The 24,638-nt window shown below is 42.1% G+C and overlaps 1 protein-coding gene and 1 pseudogene across 4 annotated transcripts in view; both read right to left on the reverse strand.

The window, feature by feature from the left end:
- Positions 1–24,638, reverse strand: part of ANO4 (anoctamin 4) — a 393,996-nt gene that overhangs the window by 316,118 nt on the left and 53,240 nt on the right. For 3 of the 4 annotated variants that reach the window (XM_053585609.1, XM_053585608.1, XM_053585611.1), the window contains exon 1: positions 9,374–9,778. The exons of the other annotated variant lie outside the window; for it this stretch is intronic. The gene's annotated coding sequence lies outside the window, so the exon portion shown is untranslated. Of the gene's footprint in view, positions 1–9,373; positions 9,779–24,638 lie in introns of those variants that run through there. 4 annotated transcript variants of the gene reach the window in all.
- On the reverse strand, positions 3,832–3,946 carry LOC128582843 (uncharacterized; annotated as a pseudogene).

Raw genomic sequence — 24,638 nt, forward strand, 5'->3', positions numbered from 1 at the left:
CGACGGTTGGAGAGACATATAATGAGTTAACAATTGTTGGATAATGTAATCATCCCGCCCTGTGCTAAGGGCTTTCTGTGTACTATCTCATTTATCACTCCTGACAACTCTGAGGGAAGAGTTATTAGTTAACCCCATTTTTATAATTGAGGACAATGAAGTACTAATAACTTACCCGTCATCTATAGATGACCAAGTGGCAGAGCCAGGACAGATTGTTTGCCCCAGAGCCCAAGCTCTCTGCCAACCAGGAGATACTTTCCTGCAAATCCTGATTCTCTTGGAAGCAAGATATGTTTGACCAAAATCTTGCTGGGAGTAGAATGGAATGCTGATGCTGATTTAAAGACCACACAGAACACAGAGTGGGAATTTGGGGACATCCCTAACTATTGCTTTTTATTTCAAGGCACCGTTTCTCCACTAATCAGCTCACCCATATGGTCTCCATCAGGCAGAACCTATTTTTGTAAATGTTGTTTATTGACATACATACATTTTACTGCCTGTATTCTCCCTACCTCCTTTTCTCCAAAATAGAAATTCCTTGCTAAATCTTTTGCACGTTCACTTTCTAGTTCACTCCCTTCTCCAGAAGAGTTCTGCCCACTGGCAAGGACAACCGTTTCCTTGCCCCCTTCCAGGGTTGATGTTCCCCTATGATCAAAGCTTCCTCTCTGCCAGAACACCCCAATCTACTCCTCTCAGATGCAAGTGAGAGGCAGATATGTTCCTATCTCACATTCTTCGTATAAATTAACAACTTTGTCCTTGAGAAAAGTACTCATGTGCTTTGATATCCATAGTACTTTTCCCTCAAATCAATATAAGAACTAAATGCTTGACTATCACTTTTGTTCCATAGTTCTCCAAGGGCGTCAATAGCTTCTATTATCTAGGAGAAAAAAAAAAACCCTCAAGATTATGGTTTATGAGAGACTCGTGAACGAAGTAAATATAAAAAGAGTAAGCTAGTAACCATGAAGGGAGAGGAGATAATTGAAACATGAGGCATAAATGAACTCTGAAGATGTGAAGGGAAGAGTAGCCAGAACCAGCTTCCTTTGGTTCCTCTGCAGTGCTGGTCACCATCTGACACGCTCCGTATCTGCTGGGGCATCTGTCTCCTTCCTCCTCCCACTCCCACCAGAATGTCGGTCCCATGAAACTAGGATGCTGCCTGGTTTTTGTCATTTTTTATGGCTGAAGCATAGTAAGTGGGCAGCAAGTATTTGCAAAGTGAATAAATGAATGAATGAAGCTTCTTTTCAACTCATCATCTCCATAAGAAAAATATAATCGCCTTCATGCTCGGGCCAAGATATCTAAAATTTTCCTCCAAATTCTTCAATCTTCAGGTTCATTTCAAGGTAGAGAGTCATCTGATCAGATCTAATTCTGGGATGCACAAAACCTACCAAGTTACCATTCCTTAAGAATATGTTCACTAATTCTTTCAGGAAAAAGGAAAGGAAGGGGCACACAAGGTGATTCACACCTGCAATCCAAGCTCTTGGGGAGGCTGAGGCTGGAGGATCCCTTGAGCCCAGGAGTTGGAGTTTGCAGTGAGCTATGATCCACCGCACTTTAGCCTGGGTCACAGAGGGAGACCCTGTCTCAAAAAAGAAAAAAAAAAAATTAAAAAGAAAGAAAGACAGAAAAGAAAGGAGGGAAAAAGACACAAAAGCAAGAATACTTGAGGGATAAACTGAATATATAATATTACTACAAATAGAATACTCTAAGCCGCTTTTTTTGCCTACAGGAAACAAGCTCATGCATGTGTAACCTACGGGTTCACAAAATAATTGTATTCCTTACATACAGCACAATGTCAATTGCCAAAGGAAAAAACAAATTATTACAATAGAAATAAAACACCAAAGAACTCATGAGGTTCTTCACAAATGGAAGAGTTTGTTAACAGGCACCTGGGTGATCTCAGCCCTCAACTCTCTCCATCTCTAAGCTGATGGATGTAGGTTAGATTTCCCGGCTTCCTATCCTTGTGATGACTTTGAATGGCAAAGTGTGTCCTGAAGGGCAAAGGATGGGTGAGAAACAAACATCTTACGCAGTCGCAGTTCAAGTGCCCTCTCTCCCTGCGGGATGGAGACTTTTGATCTAATTAAACCCGAGGACAGGTTCCAAACAAATTTCCATTTGGCTTTTTCAGGACCTTATTCATTATCCCATAGCTTCCAAAAATAATAAACAACATTTAGATCCTCTGATACCCTTTCCACCTCCCCACCCAGAGGTTCCTCATCTTCCTTCTGACTTTTTCATCCACTCACCCCCTCCCCCACACCTCCTCCGGCACCAAAGCCACCTCTCCCTTCTTGCTCAAGCCAGGCCCTCTGTCTGCAATGCCCTTTCTACCCCCTCCCTTATCTGCAAGTACGCAACCTACTAGAATCTTCTGTGACAATCTGCCTTGTTATCAGGTCATATATACATTTACAGATGTAGCCATTTTTAAAGGAGACTAATTATGCCCCCCCTTTTTTTAACAACAGCAACAACAACAAAAAATCTTTCATTCCTTGGAACCTAATGCGATGCTTTGCTTATAGAAGGCACTTAATAAATTCCTGAGCTCAGTGCCCATAGCACAGTGGTTAGGGGCCAGCCATATACACTGGGGCTGGTGGGTTCAAACCCAGCTTGGGCCTGCTAAAACAACAATGACAATTGCAACAAAAAAAAATAGCTGGGCATTGTGGCAGGTGCCTGCAGTGCAGCTACTTGGGAGGCCGAAGCAAGAGAACTGCTTAAGCCCAACAGTTGAAGGTTGCTGTGAGCTGTGACACCACAGCACTCCACCATGAGGGCGACATAGTGAGACTCTGTCTCAAAAATAAAATAAATTTCTGTCATTTCCTTTATTGAAACTCATTTGGAGGCAGAGATATTTTCTGGGGATTTACATAGAATTTCTCATGGACTATATCAGGATATCTGCCAATCTCTTTATCTTTCTCAGTATAACTCATGATTTTTCAAACCAATATAAGAGTAAATATCAGCTCTCCATGTAGAGCAGTAACTGTGGATGCTAGCACCATAGGTTTAAATGGGGATTTCCTATCTGTTCAAGGATTATGGTGTATCTGCTACACAGTGGCCACTGGACCAAGCCTGTAGGTACGAAGGAGAACATATAGTCTATTTCTCAAGGAACAAAATGTCTATTGGGAAAGACAGACAAGAAGACAAATAATTACAATATAGTCTGCTAAGTCCTGAGGGACATGAGAGAACAGAGGAGATGGTCTGTCTGGCTCAGCATTGGGCAAAAGAAGTCACAGAGAATGGTTAAGTGTCAAGATGATTTCAGGGAACAGGGTATCTGAACCTGCTGGGAAAGTTTAGTCCAAAGAAAGAAAAGACTTTTTTTCTTTTTGACAGGAAATAGGATTTATTATTGGCAGGCACAGTTGGTAGGCAACACAGTGTTAAGTCCTCATGAGTTCAGGGCCTGCCACTTGTCCAGGGGGCCACCATCGGGGATGTATTTGACCCCACAACCATCTGGGATGAGCCACTTTTTGGCCACCATGTCTTCAAATTCATCTGAGTTAAAATTGATAAAACCCCATTTCTTGGAGATGTGAATCTTCTGATGGCCAGGGAACTTGAACTTGGCCCTGCAAAGGGCCTCAATCACATGCTCCTTGTTCTATAGTTTGGTGCGGATGGACATGATGACTTGGCCAATGTGAACCCTGGCCATAGTGCCCTAGGCTTTCCAAAAAGCACCACGCGTAGCTGTCTGGAGCCTAGACTGGGGACAGCACAAGGTCTAACACACAAACATGTATCGGAAAGGACTGTCTCCAAGGTCCCTTAGAGCAACCTATACACGCAACAGGCTGTGCACACTACCAAAGAGGCTACTGCTTGCAGCCACTGCACATCAAGGAAGAGACTTTTGAGGCAGCAGAAATAGCACGTGCAAAGACACTAAGGCAAATGAGAGTATCGCATATTCCTCAGCACTGCAAATGGTTTGGGTACTTCTGGAACAGTCCATGGAGATTCAGAACAAAAGATAAGACACTCAAGGAAGCAAGGGTTATACATCATGGTGGGCCTGGCATGCAGGGCAGGGAATTTGGTCTTTCATCTGCAATTAGCTCCACGCACGCTGTACCATCTAGACAGTCAAATTAGGATCCTCGGGAACAGGTTGGTCTTGCCAAAGAAAGGAATTCTCATTTCATGAATCACAACATAGAACAAACAAGGGTAGCTCATTAATCTCTTTTGTTCAGTCAGGTCACAAAATCAGAAGCTAAAAATAATGTTTTGGAAAACTGGAAGATATATGTTATAATGACAGCAAACGCGCCTTTTTATGAGAAGAATTTCTCAGTGGAATAACCACAGGCAAAAAATGGCCAACCAAACTGCCTTTCCAGCGGATTCTTTGAGAAGTTGTGTGAAAGAGTAAGCAGAGAATCCAAAGACAGTAAGTACCATGATACAGGAGAAGAGGCCAAGCTTCCCAAGAGCGATGGCCACATTTGGCTTTTTCACCACTGGCTTCCCACTGCCGCCATCAGGGGGACACAACAGGTGTTCAGTACTGGGAATGTGAATGAATGTACGATGGAATCAGTCCATAAATACCACCCCTCTACAAAACAGAAACAGATAATCATTTGAATAGTTTAAACACAGAAGAAAATTAGCCATAATATTTGTAAAATTCTTTAAATGCTCACAGGAAAAGCAGAATTTCAACATAAAAAGTGCATTTCCACACAAACATAAATTACCATAAACATTTGCCTGATGTGACTCACTCTGACCGGTACAGCCACGTAATCTGCATGAAATGAACCCAGAAATAATGGCCACCAGTGAGAGAGATGTCACAAGGCAGTTTTGTGAGTGATAAATGACAGCTGGTATCAGCTGTGTGTGGCAGTGAACGGGGCCTCACCTGGGACTGGAGCAGGGTTCTGAGTAAATTACATGCACTTTGCCCTGAAGCCATCTCGCCCGGGTGCAAGTCTCATCACTTCCTTAACTTCTAAGGAAGGAGAGGACAGGTAAGATACCCCTCAAGGTCCCTTTTGATGACAACAAGAAACTTTTCAAAATGTCCCGGGGTATACAGGTAGTCCCCATGTACATATGAGCCCTGTCGATACAGAATCACCACTTTTACACTTTTCTGAGTAACTGACACTCATGTCAGAGACATAGTTCTAGAGGCTTTGTAGGATCAAGGAGAGGCGCAGCCCACCCCCCTCCAGGAATGTCTCCTGTGGGTCCATTGCCTTAGAAATGACCATTCATCTAGTAACAAACAGAGGTAAAATAACCCTTCACAATTTAAAGGATCATGCCCAAGCCTAATGTAACAGACACAGATTTTGAAGTCATATAGCCAGTGAGTGGTGGCTGAAGCTATCCCTCTGTGACTGGCTGTGATCTCTGGTGGTCTCCACTCATTCCCTCTCTGACACTCACAGGAGGTCCCCAGTAGGGCACCAATAGGAAAAAAGTAAGTCAGTAAATTCCTACTGTGTTACAATAGGTCTGCTTCCTATAGGCATGGTTGCTGGCTCACACAAGCCAAAAGGTCACTCAGCAGATACCTAATTAAGGGTCAAAGATTTCTATTAGAGAATAAGCCCACAAAAACCTGTCAGTATGTGTTTTTAATGATGTTTGGCTCTTCATACTTAAGAGCAAAACAGCCTGACTGGAGAATGAAATGCTGAATTTTGAGAAGAATTCCCCCCCCCCTTGTCTTGCATTATTTTAGGGCTGTGACTTGGCTCTCCTCCAGAATCCTGCCATCTCCCTCTACCATCCGAGAGGTAGAACTTGCAACAGAAACATTTATGACAGTGTGGATGGATGATTATGCTACTGAGGACATGGATTTTTTTTTTCCTGTGAAACTGATCTAGTGACTATGGCCCTAAATGAATTCAGTAGGGAGGCATAGATCAAAAAACGCAGTTTTCAACACAGCTCATGAAACATTTCTCCTATTTTAAACAATCTATCTGAGTTGCCAATTGAATAGCAAGTTCCTTTCAAAGTAGTTCACCATAGCTGGTGTGTTAGAAGTAGTTTTGAATCTCTGCTAAAGAATGGTCTTCCCTCTAAGAAGCTTTATGTGGGAGTTGCACATCACATCACTCTTTTTATTCTGTAAAAGGGTCTCATAGAGAGACAGTAAAAGGGATTATATTGACCTATATTGGAAAAAGCAACAGAAAAATTCAGCCAACAGACGTGATTCATTCAGTTCCCAAAGGAAGGCTATATCAACATAATGGAACAATTTTACTTTGTACACTCATAAACTCCCCCTCTTCACACAAAAACCTCTTAGACAGTAAACATGTCAAGATTTGAGAGCAGTCCAACCTAGACAGATCCAGAACATCATTAATTAAAATGCAAAACAGATTCTATTTCTGGTCCTGGTAATCAACTATGGAAAATAGTTTCAATGACAAGAATCCCTGCAGAAGCTTGAGGTTATATCTGTATTATTGGGGGCAATTTCTTCTCTCAGTTACACCATGATAGGTTGAACACTGGGAGTGTGGTTACTAAAAGAGAAACTGTAACCAACTCACTAAATCCTCACACAATTTTCATTCTGAGTTTGTCTGTGTACACATAGGCATGTTCATACACAAAAACGTTTAATAGCAGAAATGGGGAAATGAGAAAGAAGGAGGTAGGAGGATAAAAAATTAGAGACTGGATGCATAGTTTAAGCTACAGGTTTCACATTAAAACACCATCCAAAGAAACACGAACGGCACGTTTCTGATGATAGCTGCAGTTGGAGTGTGAAAAGGAAAAATGGCATCAACACCAACCCAGGTGCTTCTAGACCCATTTTAAACAACTTCAACTTTTGGGGGCTGCAAGCACAATCAGTTGCAAGGCATCTCAGCAGAATAAACACACACAAAGAAAATGTTGCAGTGACTTCATACCAAGAGGCCCCAGGCTCCACTCAGCACAGCTTTTGTCAATATTTCCTGCAGTGGTTTTCTATGCTGCTTTAGAAACCTTACAAAGGGATTAACATGACACCATGCTGCCAGACTAGGAAGTGCTGAGGAACGCACCCTCCCCATTCAAAGAAATCCCCCAAGGCTTTATCTGGAGGTAGGGCAGAGGAAGTGGGGAAATCCTTACCAAAAAAAAACAAAAAAAAAAAGCTAGCTAAAGCAATATCACAGGAAATTTCCCTCTGGTCTCTAAATAAGCATGCCGTAGCTATTAAAAATATGTACCTATAATAATCACAAGTAAATAAACAGTACATTTGTGTAGATGTTCATGTATATATGCATACCTGTCTTAAGCTTATACACACATACAATTCTGATCACATAGGTAAACAATTTTTTTTTTTTGGTAAATAATTTCTTTGGCCATATAAAAGAAGTCCAAGGATTTTTTTCTCTCCAAGCTCAAGTTGCTACTAATTAAAATATTTTCTAAATGTATCTAAAATTGCCTGCAATTTCCATGACACCCAAGCAGATTCTAACTCTTTCCATTCTGATGAACAGTTGAGTTGCCAGGCACCATATAAAATCTTTTCAACCGGAGGGAAAAAAAGACTAAGCTAAGAAAGAAAACACAGTTAAGGATAAAAGTAAACAGAAAGACATTAAAGAACACTAGAGGAAGCAGAGAAGTGGTCCAGTCGAAAACAATATTGCTATGAAGCACCATCAAGGGTAGGAAAGAGCAAAACTGAGAATATTTCGAACATTATTGAAGGATTCAAAGGCTACAGTATTCAGAAAGATGTTTGTTTGTTGCTGTTAACCTATGTGCTGGCTTTACTCTTGAACTGGAGTATCATGTAAACCTCTACAAATTCTTGCCCTTTATTAGTATGAACATTCACCTAAACAAACAAAGAAACAAAAATCCCTACCAAATGTATCTACTTTGGACCCAGGGAACAGCATCAAAGCATATGCCTGATGTCATCACCACTATTTTAAGAAAAATCTACATGCACAGTGGAAATAAAAGTGGTGAAAATAAGACAGTTAAGGAACTTTACATTCCAAACTCCCAATCAGCACAGAGAGAGGCGATGAATTTTACCCCCGTCTTCTCCCTTATTTATCACACACAAAAAAATCACATCGTATGAGTACAGTGCTTATGAATCATAGCCTGAATTACATTTGCAGGGAACCCTCCCCAGAGTGCAATGGACCATAGTTGGAAAACCCACACAAAATCATGGGAGAGAAACCATCTCCGGGCCAAGAGTTGAGAAGCACTAAACAGAATTGCAACTGCAAAGCTTAGTCTTGGGGTTGCTGCTTTGACTAAAATAATCCAACACACCTGCTCAGAAGAACAACAAAATCTCCCCGCAAGCAGAGACTCCTGCAGTGCACAGGTTCAACAAGGTGAAACTGCCAAAATGTTCTTGGTTTCCTGTGGGTGTCAAGCAGCAGCCAGACTTTAAGTGATGACACTCATCGCAGCAAGCCTCGGGGACCAGGTGAAAAATCGGAGCACTATTCTCGAGTAATGCCCCTTCTTCCAAAACCTGCTTATTTTCTCTTAGAAAAGTCTCACCATTCCCATTGCTTCAAAGCAATTTATCTCCTAGCAAGAGGACAAAACTATGTTGTCAACTCAGAAATGTTCCTCCCATCCATGCCCTACACCGTCTGGATCCGACGCTGCAGAATGTGGTTTACAGAACTGGGTACCCTGAGACTCAGGAGAAAAAGCAGCAATGAGGTCATGCAGTCTACTCCATCTGCCAGGGCAGGATCCCTCCTGCCGAGAATGTTCCTACCAAGTTGTCAACCCCACAAGACAGAGGGTCATCCTGGCCCCACAGGCAGGTGTGTAAGGCAAAGCTGCCCACAGACTCCACACAACTCACATGTGTGTGCTGTCTTCCCCCAGCAAGATGGGATAGTTCGCTCTGTAGGAGAATCACCCCCAACCCTTCCGAGTCTGAAGAGGCTGCCCCCCAGCATACCAAAGGCTCATCTCGCCCAAATTTGTCAGTCATCCTGCACAGATCCCCTGCACACTGCTGCAGTTTGCCATCGTGAACACAGTTCCCTGGCTGCTGCTTCAAGGACAAAGAGAGAGCACTTATATTTCCATCACAGCTGAAGAGCTCACGTTTATGGGAAAAAAGAGGAAAAGGCAAACAATCCAGGCACATGAACTCTGGCATTTTAGATAACGGGATCACCCGCAGATAAGGATCTGGGAAAACAGAAGAAATGCAGAAGGAAGGTCACTAAGCTTAGCTGGGAAGAGAGAGAGCAGAGCAAGCCGGCTCCGTTCACTGCAGCAGGAGAGCAGCTCATTCAACGCGAGCACTTACCATAAAAATAGAAAGAGTCAACAGAAGGAGAAGCTATCTTTCCTGGGCGTCTTCCGCAGAAAGGAATCCAGCGTGAACCTCCAGGCTTGAGTCTGGAGGAGGCCAGCAAAAGTGATGAGAGGCAATAAATCCACCACACACAAGTCCTCTTCAGCCTCCCCTCGGGCCCGCATGCAGTTGTTTGTGCTGTAAAAACCCTGAGAAGTCTGGAACAGGACTCTCCGGAGAGCCGGAGGGAGTGAAAGCAGCCTGGTGGATCTCACCACCGCCTCAGAGCATCACGCCCAGGACTGGTCCTCCCCCTGGTGCAGGGGTGGCATGGTTGGGGGAGGGTGGGCACCAGGCTCGGCCAGGGAAGACAAGAAGAGGGGTGGAAAGGAGCCTCTTTGGAGTGGAAGGAACTGCTAGAGAAAACACCAGCATTCCATATCAGTTATTGCCAGCGACCAATCAGCCTAGTCAGGGGGCCCTGTCGGTGTGACAAGAGAACAGCTGAAGACAGCCAGTGCAGTTCCGAGAGTGGCAGGACAGCCCCCTGCATGGGACAGAAGTTTGGCAGGAGAAGCATTTTACCATCCACCAGGTTGCTGTTAAAATTTACTTGTATTTAACCCAGATCCAAAGCCTCAGAGTTACACTAGCCACTCAGGGAGTTTCCAAGGCACCCCATAGCATCTCTTTAAGAAGCCAGACTTGCAGCCCATCCTAAATGACGCCTAATGACATCACAGAGACAAAACAGCTCTGCTGAAGTGTCTGTAAGAGGTCACCAGGAGCACAAGAATTAGGCATTTTGTACCTAAGCTCCCTTCTGCCCGAAGTACAGCATGAGATGGCTAGGGACCAGGCTTTTTACTTCATAAGTGAAAAATTTAGACACAGAAGGGATAAAGGTCTTTCTGGGAATTTTACCCTCAGCCCTTAATAGTTTTGTTGTATAAAATAGGCAGAGAAGTATTGGTAGAGGTGAGTTTTTAAAGATCGTTAATATGTCCCTTGGAGACCTCATAAATCCCCTGTAAGACAGAGAATATGCATTTTGGCATAAACAATAATAATTCATAAACACACTGACCTTTGAGAAACGCTAAGTAACAAAGTACAAAGGAGCCCTTGGTGGTAAATAAAGGATGTGTGGGGATTTCTAAACTTTTCCTACTTGCTTTTTCCCCCCAGTCTTTGTTAATAATGAACCTCTAAACTTAGCACATATATGTTAATTAACTTGTGTTTGGGCATGTTGATTACATTACACAGGGGGAGCAGTTAAATGCCATTTAACCTGGACTGCCCAGTAAAACTTCAGAACTTTTTTTTTTTTTAATCCCAGGGAGATTGTCTTGAGTTACCTTTTTATCTCTACAGAAAAGATAACTCCGTTTTGCTGGTCCAGAGTTAACAGAAATATAGCAATGCCCCCCAAGGTTTTGTTGTTTTTTAATTCCCCCAAGTGACTTACATGATGTATGGTTTCTTATTTAGTTTTTACCTAGAAGTCGAAATAGGAGTTGGGCATTTTGCTGTGATCTCCACCCGTAGGCAAGCTGCCTTTTCGGGGAGCCTGAACACCAGAGCTTAAAAGGGAGAGCTGGGCTCCAAAGCAGCAGTTAACTCAGCACCAAAATGAGTCACAGCAGAAGCCATAAAAATGTTCCATATCAAAGATGAACATAATATAGTGAAATTTTTTAAATGAAGAAGAAAAGATGGTTTGCCAGGGTAGTCTTATGTATTTGAAATAAAATCTGAGAGACTCAGAGTCTCACATTCTGTTTTGTCGTTCACCTCAGTTTAACTCAAATCTGCAAACATGTAAAGACCATCAGCTAATGCATCAAGGCAGAGGAAGGAGTCCTTGCCTTCAAGAAGTTCAGTCTCACGGACAAATCTGAATCCTCTGTTTAAAATCGCAACACTATGATTCTTGCCCAGACAGAAAATGTTCTACTATTTTAATGTTCTTCAGACAAAACAGCCGGAGAGGCTGGACTTCAGCCTCAAAGCTCTGAATTGGCCTAATAAGGTGTTTTTCATAACCCAAACCATTTAGAAAATATAAATGGGCAAGTAATTTTTAGAAAATCAAATTAACATGTGAGAAGGATCTCTAACTGAATGTTCGTCTTTATCAGCATTAACCACTTCTGACACTGCATAAAAATGGGAGGCGTATCAAAGACTATATTTACTAAAGGAATATTATTTAAAGCTGCTAAATTAATTGAAATTAACTCTGTTCATAAAGCAGGTTCAATACTTTGAATATACAGGGTGATAATGATGCGTGAAAAGGATAATACCGTAGAAATACAAATTGCCTAGCAGATGAAATATGTAGTAACAGCACATCTATAAGACAATCGGGTCATTGAAAACGGGGATTCCAGTTACTAACTCTAATGCAATTAATTTTTAAAGTTTGTTCTCTTTTCTATTCCTCACTACTCAAAAGATGATAGAAATGCCTCCTGTTTCAGACCGCCACAAATATCAATTAACTTTTGTAACATACCAAATATTTATCCAAGTCAATGAAACTTGAAATGGTATCAGGGACTGTGTTTTTCTCACAGGTGTAGCATCAGTCATTCATGGATAAGTTCTTCCTAAATATTTACTGGATGGGTATTGAACTGACTAAAAGAATCTGTCTAAAATTCTCCAATAGCATGATTTAATAATGACTTTTTTCAGCCTATAAGTTGAATTATACAAGTGGAATTATGTAAACAATTTTAAACAACCTGCCACTTGTTGAGAAAGAAAAAAAGATACCTTTTTCAGGAACTTTGCTTCAGAGCAGCTGCTGACAGTTTGCTAAAACGTGAAAGATAAGAAGTCTTCAAGTCCAATTTCTCAACACCAGGGTAAGCACTGTTCACAGAAAAAGGATTCTACCTTCTGTAATCAGCCTGATCAGAAAAAGTAAAAACATAATCTATTTTCTATACCACTAAGAGGATAAACAACCATGTCATTCCACTTCTGACATCAGCATCTCTTAACGGAGATAGGAAAATTGGGAATTGTAAGTAACATGCTGCCAATTCATGATTTTGAAAACTTAGTTCTAATCTGCATAAGGAAAAGCCTGTATTTTTTTCACTTCTGTAAGTATCCGAAGCACTGTTTTTCAATCTTTTTCATCTCACGGTGTACTGGAATCCATAGTTGAACTTCCATGGCATGCTTAAATTATGTTAACGAAAAAAAAAAAAAAAAAAAGAGTAAAAAACAATATACTTACTGCGCTTTGAACTTCTTTTGAAAATATTGGATTAATGATCTTTAAAAATTTTCATGGCAAAATATCAAAGAATAGACAATATAAATAAAAATAAAAGATAATTTCAAAAAACAGATCATGCAAAATCTTATGGCAAATAATAAGTTGATCGATGACTCCATACTGAACCTCAGAGTCAAAGCATTCTATAATAGACATACTCTTATTTGACAATGTGAATGTTACTTTCTTTGCATTACTATTATTATTGCTTAATATTTCATTGCAGCAATCGTCTGATTCTCTTCTGAATGTATTTGTCTTCGTTCGTTCTTTGCGAGGTTTTTGTTTCTGATCCCTATCTTAAACATCGTTATTGTTGTTAAATTTTGAGCCTTTTTTAGTTTTGTGAAGGCAAAAAGTGGAGGCCTAATGAACTTTTGCATGTGTATGTGAAAATAAAAGATAAATTATAAAAAAACATTTTTTTTTTCATGGTGCACCTGAGATCCTCTCACGGCCCACCAGTTGAAAATCCCTGGAAAGGAACTAATATTTACTAACTTTGTGCCAGACTTTAGCCCGGTGGCTCCACATCTATTTTGGGGTCTTCACAGCAAGTGAATTATCCCGTACATGGGGACCCCTCAGGCTCAAGGAGGTTAAAGGGGCTCCCCAGAATGACAAAACCAGGAGCGGAAGCCTCAGAATGTTTCCTTGTTTTCACAAAAAGCATTGAGTTAACATGGGAGGGGCCCCCAGGAATGTTTCACCAAATTTGTGACAATATTTGTTGACCCTTCCCAGAATATGATATGAATTTGGTTGAAGTAGGAATAAGACGAGTCCAAGTCAACACAGAAAAACTCCTTTTACATGAGAGATCACATGTAAACCTTTTATGTAAAAGAAATAAATTCTTTTATTTTTTTTTTGAAGACAGAGTCTCACTCCATCACCCAGTGTAAAGTGCTGTGGCATCATTATAACTCACTATAACATAAACTCCTGAGCTCAAGAAATCCTCCTGCCTCAACCTCCTGAGTAGCTGGGACTACAGGTACACACAACCATGCCCAGCTAGTTTGTCTATTTTGGGTAGAGACTGGGTCTCACTCTTGATCAGACTGGTCTGAACTCCAGAGCTAAAGCAATACCACACGTCTCAGTCTCCCAAATTGTTAGGATTACAGGCATGAACCACTGCACCTCGCCAAAAATAAATTCTTGATGCTTATAATTTAAAGAGAAAATATTTTGTATTTGTTGATTTATTTTCCTTAACTCTGACATCACAGTTACATTTTAAGGCCAGGATGAGTGGTCCTCAATAACTAAAAGAATAGAAGGAAACAATTTTCAAGAAAAGTGTGGGACTGACACAAACATTAAAATATGGACCCTTATCTAATATCTGAATTCTTCAGCATTCAGCAGGAGGCTGGAAATGGAGAGAGAATAGATTGAACTGCTAATGTTTCTCTACCAGAGGTCACTGGCTGAGAATTTCTCCAAAGTGCTTAGTAGACGGGCTTTCAAATATGCAACGACAGTTCCAAAGAATAAAAAGGTATCTGCCGCATATAAATATAATTATAACATCCAGGTTTTCAAAAATTTGTTTGCACTCAGCATTCTTTCATCCAGAAGAATCCCACAGGATCATCAAAATCAAATCACACAGAAAGAATCCATAAGATTATAAACCCATAACCTTTTGCTTTTTTTGAAGATAGAAAAATAAATCAGTGGCCGATCTAAAGTGTTAGGGAGAATTAGGATGAATTCGGGGAGGCCAAAATAAGGAATGTGTATGTGCAAACGTTAGAAAACTAGTGCATGAATTTAAAATGCAATTGAAGTGACCACACATGCAATCGGTACTTAAGTCTCATCAATCTCACCTCTATATTTTTTCTCAACCCATAATTGGGATAACAACCAATTCTAGGCCTCTTTCTTTCTCCCAAACTATTAAAATGACTTCTCACCTCTCCCCTGTCCCAGTATAACTTCTCTTACCCATTAGCATTTCTCTTTTCCAAAACATAGCAAATAGATAATCATGCAACCCCTTCCCACAAGCCTGGAATGATTCAGTCAAATACAGCAGTTCCTAAAGTGGACATTCAAGGCCCTCTGCATTCTGGTTTTAGCCTCCGTTTCCAGCATCATTTTCCACCATTATTTCCTGTATATCCCATATCCCATTCCCTGGTTACACGTGATTACTTACTATTCCCCACAGACACTATATTCTTTCATCACAGTAATCCTTTTTTCCTAAGACAACCTTCATTTCTTTTCTCCCTGGAGAAACTCTACTATTCATCCTTCAAGGCCCAGTTCAATGTCATCTTCATGCTGAGGCCTTCCTCAAATTCCCCAAACAGACAGACTTAATCATTTCTTTCTTGGTATTTCCTTGGTGGTTTTTCTCTAGTTTTGGATTATCGAATACAAATAACATATAACACTGTGCTAAATGTCTACCTTTCAATCTATTTAATCGGGATCCTTTGATAACCCCACATCTGACACATGATAGAAGCCTATTAAGCACATAATGAATGAATCTGTTTTTAGGCCTCTTCTTTACAGTCCAAAGAAAGGACAAACTCGTTTTTTTCTTTTTTTATTTCAGATTAATATGAGGGTACAACAGGCAATTGGGGTACATTTTCTTTTAAGACAGAGTCTCTCTTTGTCCCCCTCAGTTGAGTGCTATGGCATCACAGCTCACAGCAACTTCAAACTCTTGGGCTCAAGTGATCCTCTTGCCTCAGCCTTCCAAGTAGCTAGGACTATAGGCATGTGCCACAATGCCAGGTTATTTTTAGAGACAGGGTCTCACTGTTGCTCAGGCTGGTCTTAAGCTCCCGAGTTCAGGCAATCAAACCATCTCAGCCTCTCCGAGTGCTAGGTTACAGGCGTGAGTCACCACTACCAGCCTACAATTAGGTTACATTGTTTGCATTTGTCTTCTAGGAGTCTACAGGGCTACAAGCTTATAAACGCCATACATCTCTTCAATCAGGAGTTTCTGTGGTTTAAGGAAAGAGCTCTAGATTAGACTCAGAAAAGCCAAGCCTGTGCCCTGTGTCACCTCAAGCAATCTCTTCAGCCAAAGGAGAAGGCTAAAGTTTTTCTTATCATTGAGAGCTCTTCTGAGCTTCAAATGGGGCACTGCGTGCTGAAGTACTTTTCGAACTATAAAGGTACATGGTGTGGGCATATTTACTGCCACTGCTGTCCTTATTTGTTTTCTAATTGTTATTGTTGCCAGTATTCCCAGAAAGTCGTTTCAAAATTTGTTAAGATGGGTGCCCTATGCAAGCCAGCCTTGGAGGCCAAAGCCTCAGCACCTGCACCATTCCCAGGGGCTGCCTTCAACCCTGCGGGTCCGTCGTTAAGGTCAGGTGGGAAGAGAGGAATGGGAAGGCCCTGACACACTGGCTCACACTGCTACTTCCTACCACTGAGATCCAGCAACAGGAATAACAATGCCTGCCTTGCAGTGTTGTTGCCTGAGATGGGGTCTAGACGTTTATATATAGTGTGTATAATCTATTGTATGTGTATATACATAATCTGTTGTGAGTGTCCAATAATGATTCTACGAGTGGCTGGGAAGAGGGAGCCATTTCTCCTTAATTCTGCAACATCTGTATGCTCCAATCATTTCTCTCCTTCTGTTTCTTTTTTTTTTTTTTTTTTTGCTTTTTGGCCAGGGCTAGGTTTGAACCCACCACCTCTGGCATATGGGACCAGCGCCCTACTCCTTGAGCCACAGGTGCCGCCCCTCCTTCTGTTTCTTGAACTCACCGAGCTCACTCCTACCCCAGGGTCTGTGTACATGTTTCCTCTGCCTAGAGCCCCCCTTTTCCTTAGGTCCTGGCATGGCCCCTCATCAGAAAGGCCGCCCTGAGCCCACCACGTTGCTCTCTGTTTGTCTCACAGCATTTCTTTCTGCAGCCACTCGGATTGCTTGTTTCACGTCTACCTTCTGCACCGTAACGTACGCCCCACTCAGGCAACGACTGTTCCTTTTGTGCTCCACACTGGGTTCGGAGTCTAAAATAGTGTCCAGAATATAACATACACTCCATATACCGTTTTTGAATATTCACAGCATGACTAATGTTAGTACAACTGTTCCCACGTTCTCTACACCTGTACAAACTTCCAATTACCTTTGACTACTGAGTGGAAATGAAATCTAGGAGGTCCCTTACGACAGAATTCAGGGTAGTACCACGATGTCCGAGCATAGATAGATATTTAATAATGTGTAACATTAACAGCCATTAAAATGCAATCCAGGGACGGGGGTATCTACAATAATATGCCAATTCCTGCCCCCTGTAGAAACAGGAGTGGTGCGTTGACCTTCAGCAGTACAACTGGGACTGAGGTATGGAGCAAAAACATTAAATTATGTTTATTTGATAAATCAGAAAGTTCTCTATGTCCTATTTCACATTTTTCTTCCCATATTTTATGCTAAAATTGCTCTGGTCTAAGACTATCTTGGAAAAAAATATATAAGGTCCTCGATCTCTGAAGCATCAACTAGAACAAATAATTTCAGGGAGCCTAGGAACCTAGGCAATTTTTCTCTCCTCCCAGGGAGCTGTCTCAAAGGCAAGGTACACAAAATCCTCCCAAGCCTGACAACGTTATGCCTGTTTCTGATAAGCCCAGCTTTAGAGGAGGCCCTAATAAATAAATAACCATGGTGATCCTGTATAATGTATGAAGGTTACTTTCCAATGGTCATTTCAATTATAGTAGTTTCAATTAGCAATAGCATGCTGGTCTACCAAATAAGCATATGAATTTGCTTGTCATTATCAGGAAATAGGAAACAGGTAGCTTTAAAAAGAAAAAAAGGAATAAGCATCCCAGACCCAATACCAAGCCCATCCTTCCCTCCTAACTTGTACTTCCTCTAGGTTTCCTTTTTCCTATTTAAATGCATGAATATCCACTGTGTCACCTAAAGAAAATGATCTTTCGTGAACCCTTACATGGATGACAGTTTGGACCACCTTGTAGGGCAGCTAGAAATCTCAGCATCCTCCTCACTTTTTTGGACTGATCATGCCCATGTCACCTCCTGAACATTTCTTCCTCCCTTCCATCCTCATCACAATGCCTCTGCCCCAGTCTAGTTACCAATTTTCCACAGGGCTAATGTGATAGTCTCAGAAGCAACCTCCCTGCCTTGAGTCTGTGCAATCCTGAGGATTTTTAGATGAAGACGCCAGCATGCCTTCTCCCATAGAAGACTCTTCTCTGCTTCTTACCATGGGCAGGATGAGGTACACCTCTCAGCCCAGTCATGTAAGAGCCCAGGACTGCTCTCCAGCCATCATCACCACTTGCATCCTCTCCTTCATTCATGTCCTAACACTCAGACTCCAGAACTAACCAAGCTGTTTACAAATTCAGGACCCTTGCGCAGTCTTTTCCCATTGCTTAGAATTCCTTTTCCCTGTTCTTGAGAATTCTTATTCTCCAAGGATGACTCAAGCAGCTCCCTCTGTGAAGCATTCCCTGACACTCCCTCCCTTCACTCCAATGGAGTTAACCATCTCTGATGACACTAATCATACAGTATTTTAACTCTCTTATTAGATACTTCCTTCAGAGAAGTCCCTGTCCTGAGTTTTATTCATCTCTGTATCCCCAGAGATAAATTATCCCTGGAGACACTCAGATAAATGGTTACTAAAAGACCGGGCTTCTCTGTGTCTCTCTCTCTCTTACTACGCAGTTTCCTGAGATGGGAGACTATTATATCAATCTTTCTAACCTCTCAACTGATTGTGCTGCCTGGCACATATGGACGGATGCTCAATATATATCTGTAGAATTGTTTTGAATGTAATTGGCTAAAAAACCCTTCAATTCAAAGTTAAAAAAAAAAACAAAAAACAAAACAACCCTGAGCTGATTTCTAATTAGCTCATTTTAAAAAATTTAAATCTAAAATTTCTCCTTCTCCTTGAGATTATAAAACACCATAGGCACTAATTTACTCCACAAAGATTCACGCTCCAAAACCCCCGGATGATAACGCTCACTCAACTAATTGAGTCACCTTGGGGATGATAAAGCATTCCAAACATACTTTCTACTTGGAACTGCCTAGCAGACGAATAGGTATTGATGCTCTCAGAAAAAGGGGCTTCTTAGAGATTTCACCAACATTTAAGTTTGGAAGGGGAAAATCCCCATCTTCCCAAGCTCAGAATTTCAGCACCGAGAGTGGAGCTGCCTGTGGGCTGCTGATGCTCCTTGGCAGCCGGGCCCCCCACCCCAACTGCAGTCCCCATGACCAGAAGGCATGTGGCTCAGAGAGCAGGGCAAGACCCGGGGCTCACAAAGGACCCTCTGCCCCAACCTGAGGATCCTACGATGTTTGCCTTCATTTTCCTACCTCATTGGAAATTAGCTCCAATGCATCTAGAGAACTGGAATAAATAAAATTCCTCTGCTAATAACTGTAATGAACATCAGCATCTAAAGAACTATATTCCCCTTGGTCCGGCTAAGTCCAGACCAGCGAAGAAGCCCACCCAAGGGCTGCAGGGACCTGGCCTGCCTTCCCCATTCTTCAGTGTCGCTGATCCATACGCAGAAAATCAAAGATAAGCTATGATACCAACGCTGCAGGGGTGATTACCTAGTCTGCCATTGCTATAGAGTTTCCCCTCATTCCTCTGCAACGAGTATCGAGTTCTATTATGTGGGTTGAGAGGAGAAAGCAGAACAAGCACTTTAAAAGGACTGTGATATGCTCATATTTTGATAAAACTAGGCCATACACTGAACATTTTACACCTTTATAGGAATGGATTTTTTCCTTTTATAAATTTTTAAGGAAGTCCTTTGAACCTTTAACAAAAATAAATCTACATTGCTGGAAGGAATTCAAAATGGTGCAGCCACTTTGGAAGGCAGCTTGGCAGTTTCTTACGAAACCAGACATACTCTTACCACATGAGCCAGGAATCATGCTTCTTGGTATTTACCCAAATGAGCTGAAAATTTATGTCCACACAAAAACCTACACGCAGATGTTTATAGTAGCTGTATTCATAATTACTAAAAGTTAGAAGCAAGAAAGATACCCCTCATTAGAGGAAATGGATAAAGATTGTGGTATATATAGACAATGGAATATTATTCAACACTAAAAAAAGAGCTATCAAGCCTAAAAAAAGACATGTGGGGAGATTAAATGCATATTATAATACTAACTGAAAGAAGCTGATCTAAAAAGGCTACCTATTCTATAATTCCAACTATAGAACACTCTGGAAAGACAAAACTATAGACAATAAGAGGTTGCCAGGGTTGAGGGCAGTTCTCAACCTTCCTAATGCAGCGACTCTTTAATACACTTCCTGTGGGTCGTGACCCACAGGTTGAGAACCACTGGTTTAGGGGGCACAGAGGACTTTTAGGGCAGGGAAACTGCTCTGAACGATACTGCAAGGGTGGATACATGCCATTGTAAATTCGTACAAAGCCACAGAACGGATGATATCAAGACAGGCTCCTAAGGTTAACTAGGGACTTTGGATGATAAAGAGGTGTGGATGTAAGTTCATCTATTGTCACCAAGGTGCCACCCTGGCGGTAGAAGTTCACGGTAGTAGAAGCTATGCCTGAGTGGGGGCAGGTGATACATAGATGGGAAATCTCTGCATCTTCTTCTCAGTATCGCTGTGAAGACTGTACTGCTGTACTAAACAAAATCTGTTCAAATGCAACATAATAAGACAAAACTGAAATTCCCTGAAGACTGGGTAGCCTTTTCTTTTAAACAATTTTTCTTAACCAATTGCAGTGTCTTATGAAGTAGACCAAAGGGCTTTAAAAACAAGAGAGAGAGAAGAAATGGTGAGATTCCCCACACCCCGCACAAAGCAAAGTCAAGTTCTAAGGAGTCCACTGTGACTAATGCACACACAGATCACATGGCCCAGTTTTACACACAGATCACACATCACAGTTTTAATGCCACTGAGTCCAAACTATGAATGTTAGAGGAATAGAATATTCCTGTGATACCATCCCATGGTCAAGGGCTCACAAACCAGAACACTTGAACGTGTTGTGAAATCCACTGAGCAAGTAAAAAGAAACTCAAAAAAAAAGAATTCTTCTTCTTTCCTCCTCAGACTCCTCCCTTTTTAGGTTTATTTTGTATTACTGCCTAGGGCTAAAGTAGGAAACACGTTAGTAGAAGGGGGAAAATGCACATGAGGCTCCTAATGCAATAGTAAAGACAGGGGGAAAAGTAGCTACAAAGGATTTAACTAAATCTATAAATTATCAAACATCAACTTCAATTACAGGAAAATAAATGAGAGGGAAGTGAGTAACTTTAGATGAAGAGTATAGCAACTGTTTTGTCTGGAGAGAAGGAGAAGGAAGCAGTGAATAAAGCATCAGGTAAGGATGGAGGCAGAATGCCATGTCAATGAAGAAGGCAGTTAGGCTGGTGCCGTGGCTCATGCCTGTAATCCCAAGCAGGTGGATTGCTTGAGCTCAGGAGTTCAAGACCAGGCTGAGCAAGAGCAAGACCTGTCTCTAAAAAAATAGCTGGGCATTGTGGTCGTTGCCTATAGTTCCAGTGACATGGGAGGCTGAGGCAAGAGGATCACTTGAGCCCAAGAGTTGGAGGTTGCTGTGAGCTGTGATGTCACAGCACTCTACCCAGGGTGACAACGTGAGATTTTCTCAAGAGAAAGGTAGGGAGAGAAAGTTAGGGCAAGCCAGCAAAGCCGTGCCTGCTGAAGTTATGACCAGAGGTGAATGAGAAGGGACACTAAGAAGAGGGCCTCAGGAGGGGTGGGAGGGAAATCCGGCCTGCTGAACCTGGAAGTCTGGAAGGTCCATAAGAATGTGGCGCCTGTGGCTCAGTGAGCAGGGCGCCGGCCCCATATGCCGAGGGTGGCAGGTTCAAACCCAGCCCCGGCCAAACTGCAACAAAAAAATAGCCGGGCGTTGTGGTGGGCGCCTGTAGTCCCAGCTGCTCGGGAGGCTGAGGCAGGAGAATCGCGTAAGCCCAAGAGTTGGGGGTTGCTGTGAGCCGTGAGATGCCACGGCACTCTACCGAGGGCGGTACAGTGAGACTCTGTCTCTACAAAAAAAAAAAAAAAAAAAAAAAAGAATGTGGCTACAAAGTAACCTAGGCAACCAATGACCAATAGAAAAGGGCAAGACTGCCTGGAGGCAGAGAGGCCAATGAAACATTTGCAGCCAACTTCAAAGGAAGAGAATTAGTACCCCTGAACTGCCTTGGCTCTCTCTCACCTCTGCTGCTTTATGAGACAGACCCACTTCCAACTCTCTTTGGAAGCATTCTAAACTTTCTCTTTGTTCTTCCTAAATAAAATCTGTCTTTGTTACCCTGAAACTTGTATAGGTTACTTCTGCTTTCTACCCACACTGCCTGTGCTGCTCCAGTTTTATTTCACTTTCCATTTGTTTTTGCTTCCAATTACTGCCGTGCCTTGATTGCTGAGTAATCGAACCACATTAAAAGGGGACCCAGGATCCCCGCCCCCCCCCCAATAGTAAGAGAGAACTGTGTCAGAGGAGATTCATCTTTTCACACAGGCATTCAACAAGTATGTGTTTAGAACTTGCAGTGACAGACACCGTAGATGGCAGAAGACAGGAGGTTAAGCACAATACGATCACCGGTGATCAAACTGCACAGCGCTTTGCACATGAGATTGCATTTGCTACAGGCAGCAGACTGCCTGGTGGGAGGTAGGCCGTGGAGCCTGTTGCTGACCCTCCATTCCCGGCTCCTCTAGACTCCCCTCCTACGCAGAGGCAGCAAAGTAAAACCTACACTCACCAGATTCCTTGAGGCTAGGACTTTGAAGGACAATTAGCTTCCACCAATTAGATCTACTTGCAGGACATTTGGAAGGTGAAAACGAGAGGGAGACCATCTTCCTGACCTTTATGGGCTATTTTCCACTTTGACAAGTAAGATTATGGAAATATGAGGTCTTTCCACAGCACTCACTCATTGTTCTGAGTGAGGAAGGGCAGCTGTAGGCCAGGAGCATCAATGTCTTCCTGAACCATGAGCAGCAGTTACGACTGGAAGTTCTTGAACTCCAGACCTGCAGGAGAGACTTTAGAGGTAGACCCTTGATGCATCATTCCTGTGCCTGCTTCTCTAACTCACCTTTGGTTTGATAATCCCCAACCATCCCACATTAAGTCCTTCCCTGATTAAAATACCCACAGTGGCTTCTGTTTTTCTATACTGAATCCTGATGGTGCAGCCAGTAAGTATGTTTAAGCAAAGGAGAGAGGTGATCAGATTTATGCTTCAGGAAGTGACCCTGGAAGCTGTTTAGAAGAGGTGTTGGAAAGAAGATGGCTTGGCTAGAGACATATCAGGGAAACTCTAAGGAATGTCCAGCCAAAACTAATATACCTGGAATACTTGGGCTGAAGGAAATAGCTGTGATTAGAATGGAGAAGACAGGATGGAGATAAGATACTTCATAAAGAGAACTTAGAGGAGCTGTTGAAAATGGGGTGGGTTGGAGTGGGAGAAGAAAATTTAAACGTGGCCCTCCGACTCAGTTGGGGACCCTCTGAATTACCCCCACTGCACGCTGTACCCCCATTGTCATAGCACCCTCTCATGCTTCCTCTAAGCTCACCCTCACTTCAGGCTTCAGATTGCCTTTTCCTTGCTGGTGTTGCCTCCTAAATGCAGAGCACAGCGGATGGCCTGTCACAGAGTTCTCAGGACACACTGGTTGGGTGGAGAAAGGAGAGACAGAAAGGAGGGAAGAAGGAAGCCTCCAACCTCAGAGCCACTGTGAGGACTGAGATTCTGTTAACCAAGGAAGTAACCACAGGCTGAGTACTGCTTGAATAATGTTGAATCTTAGGGGAAAGGGGCATCCAGGTGAAGAAAATTAACATACTGGAAGAACTACCCTGTTTCCCCGAAAATAAGACATCCTCCGAAAATAAGACCTACTTACAGGAACGATAAGACATCCCCTGAAAATAAGACCTAGCGCATCTTTGGGAGCACACCTTAAAATAAGACACTGTCTTAATTTTCGGGGAAACAGGGTATGAATCTGGCAATTGAGAAATACCCACGCAAATTCTGAAGTCACCCCAGAGAATGAAAGCTGATTATTTCATGGAAGAGAGAAGGCCTCAGTAACCCTTGGGTAATGCTCATATTATTGCAAACTACAGAGAGAAGAGACTTTATAAAATAGTAGTCACCATGCTAGACGCTACGTCTACACACTGATTATCCTTTTAATCCTTACAACAACTTACGAGTCTTAGCATCTCCATTTCACAGATGAGGAAACTGAAGCACAGCAAAGTTCAGCATCGTCCAAAGTCACATAAATGGTGATTCAAACCCATATCTGCCTGACTCCAAACCTGTGCTCCTCATGTGCCCTGACAGCCTCCATGGGAAAAAGGAAAGTGAATGAGGAACAGTTAGGTAGGCCTAGAAGCAGAGTTCTAGGACTCAGAAGCAGATAAGTAGAATGAAAAAGAAAAATATATATATACATACATATATAGAGAGAGGGGGAAAGAATGAGAACTCAGACTAGGAAATGCCAAGAAGAACCCATGGTATTTAATTATCATCAGGTGTTTTTGGATAGGGCAAAGTAAAGTACAGAAGCTTGTTCTTTAGTAGTAACAGGAGAAAGAATAGGAACCTTCTATGAGTCACATTGAAAAAGTTTGTTGGTCATTGGAAAGATAGAGATAAGACAATTCTTTAAAGAAGACATAAAAATCAAGCATGAGTTTCTTTAACCTAAGCAAGATGTCAGATGCATATGGGCCAAAGAGAAGAGAATATTGGAGGGTGGAGATCAGAGACGTAGGAAGTAAAGGCAAAAAATGAGAAAGTCCCAAGAAGACAGAGAGAGGGGATGAGCCAGCCATTGAAAAAGGAAAGAAGACAGGCTAATAAGACTAAATTGTGGTCCTGAACCT

Source organism: Nycticebus coucang, chromosome 3, assembly GCF_027406575.1.
Source record: "Nycticebus coucang isolate mNycCou1 chromosome 3, mNycCou1.pri, whole genome shotgun sequence".
Taxonomy (NCBI): domain Eukaryota; kingdom Metazoa; phylum Chordata; class Mammalia; order Primates; family Lorisidae; genus Nycticebus; species Nycticebus coucang.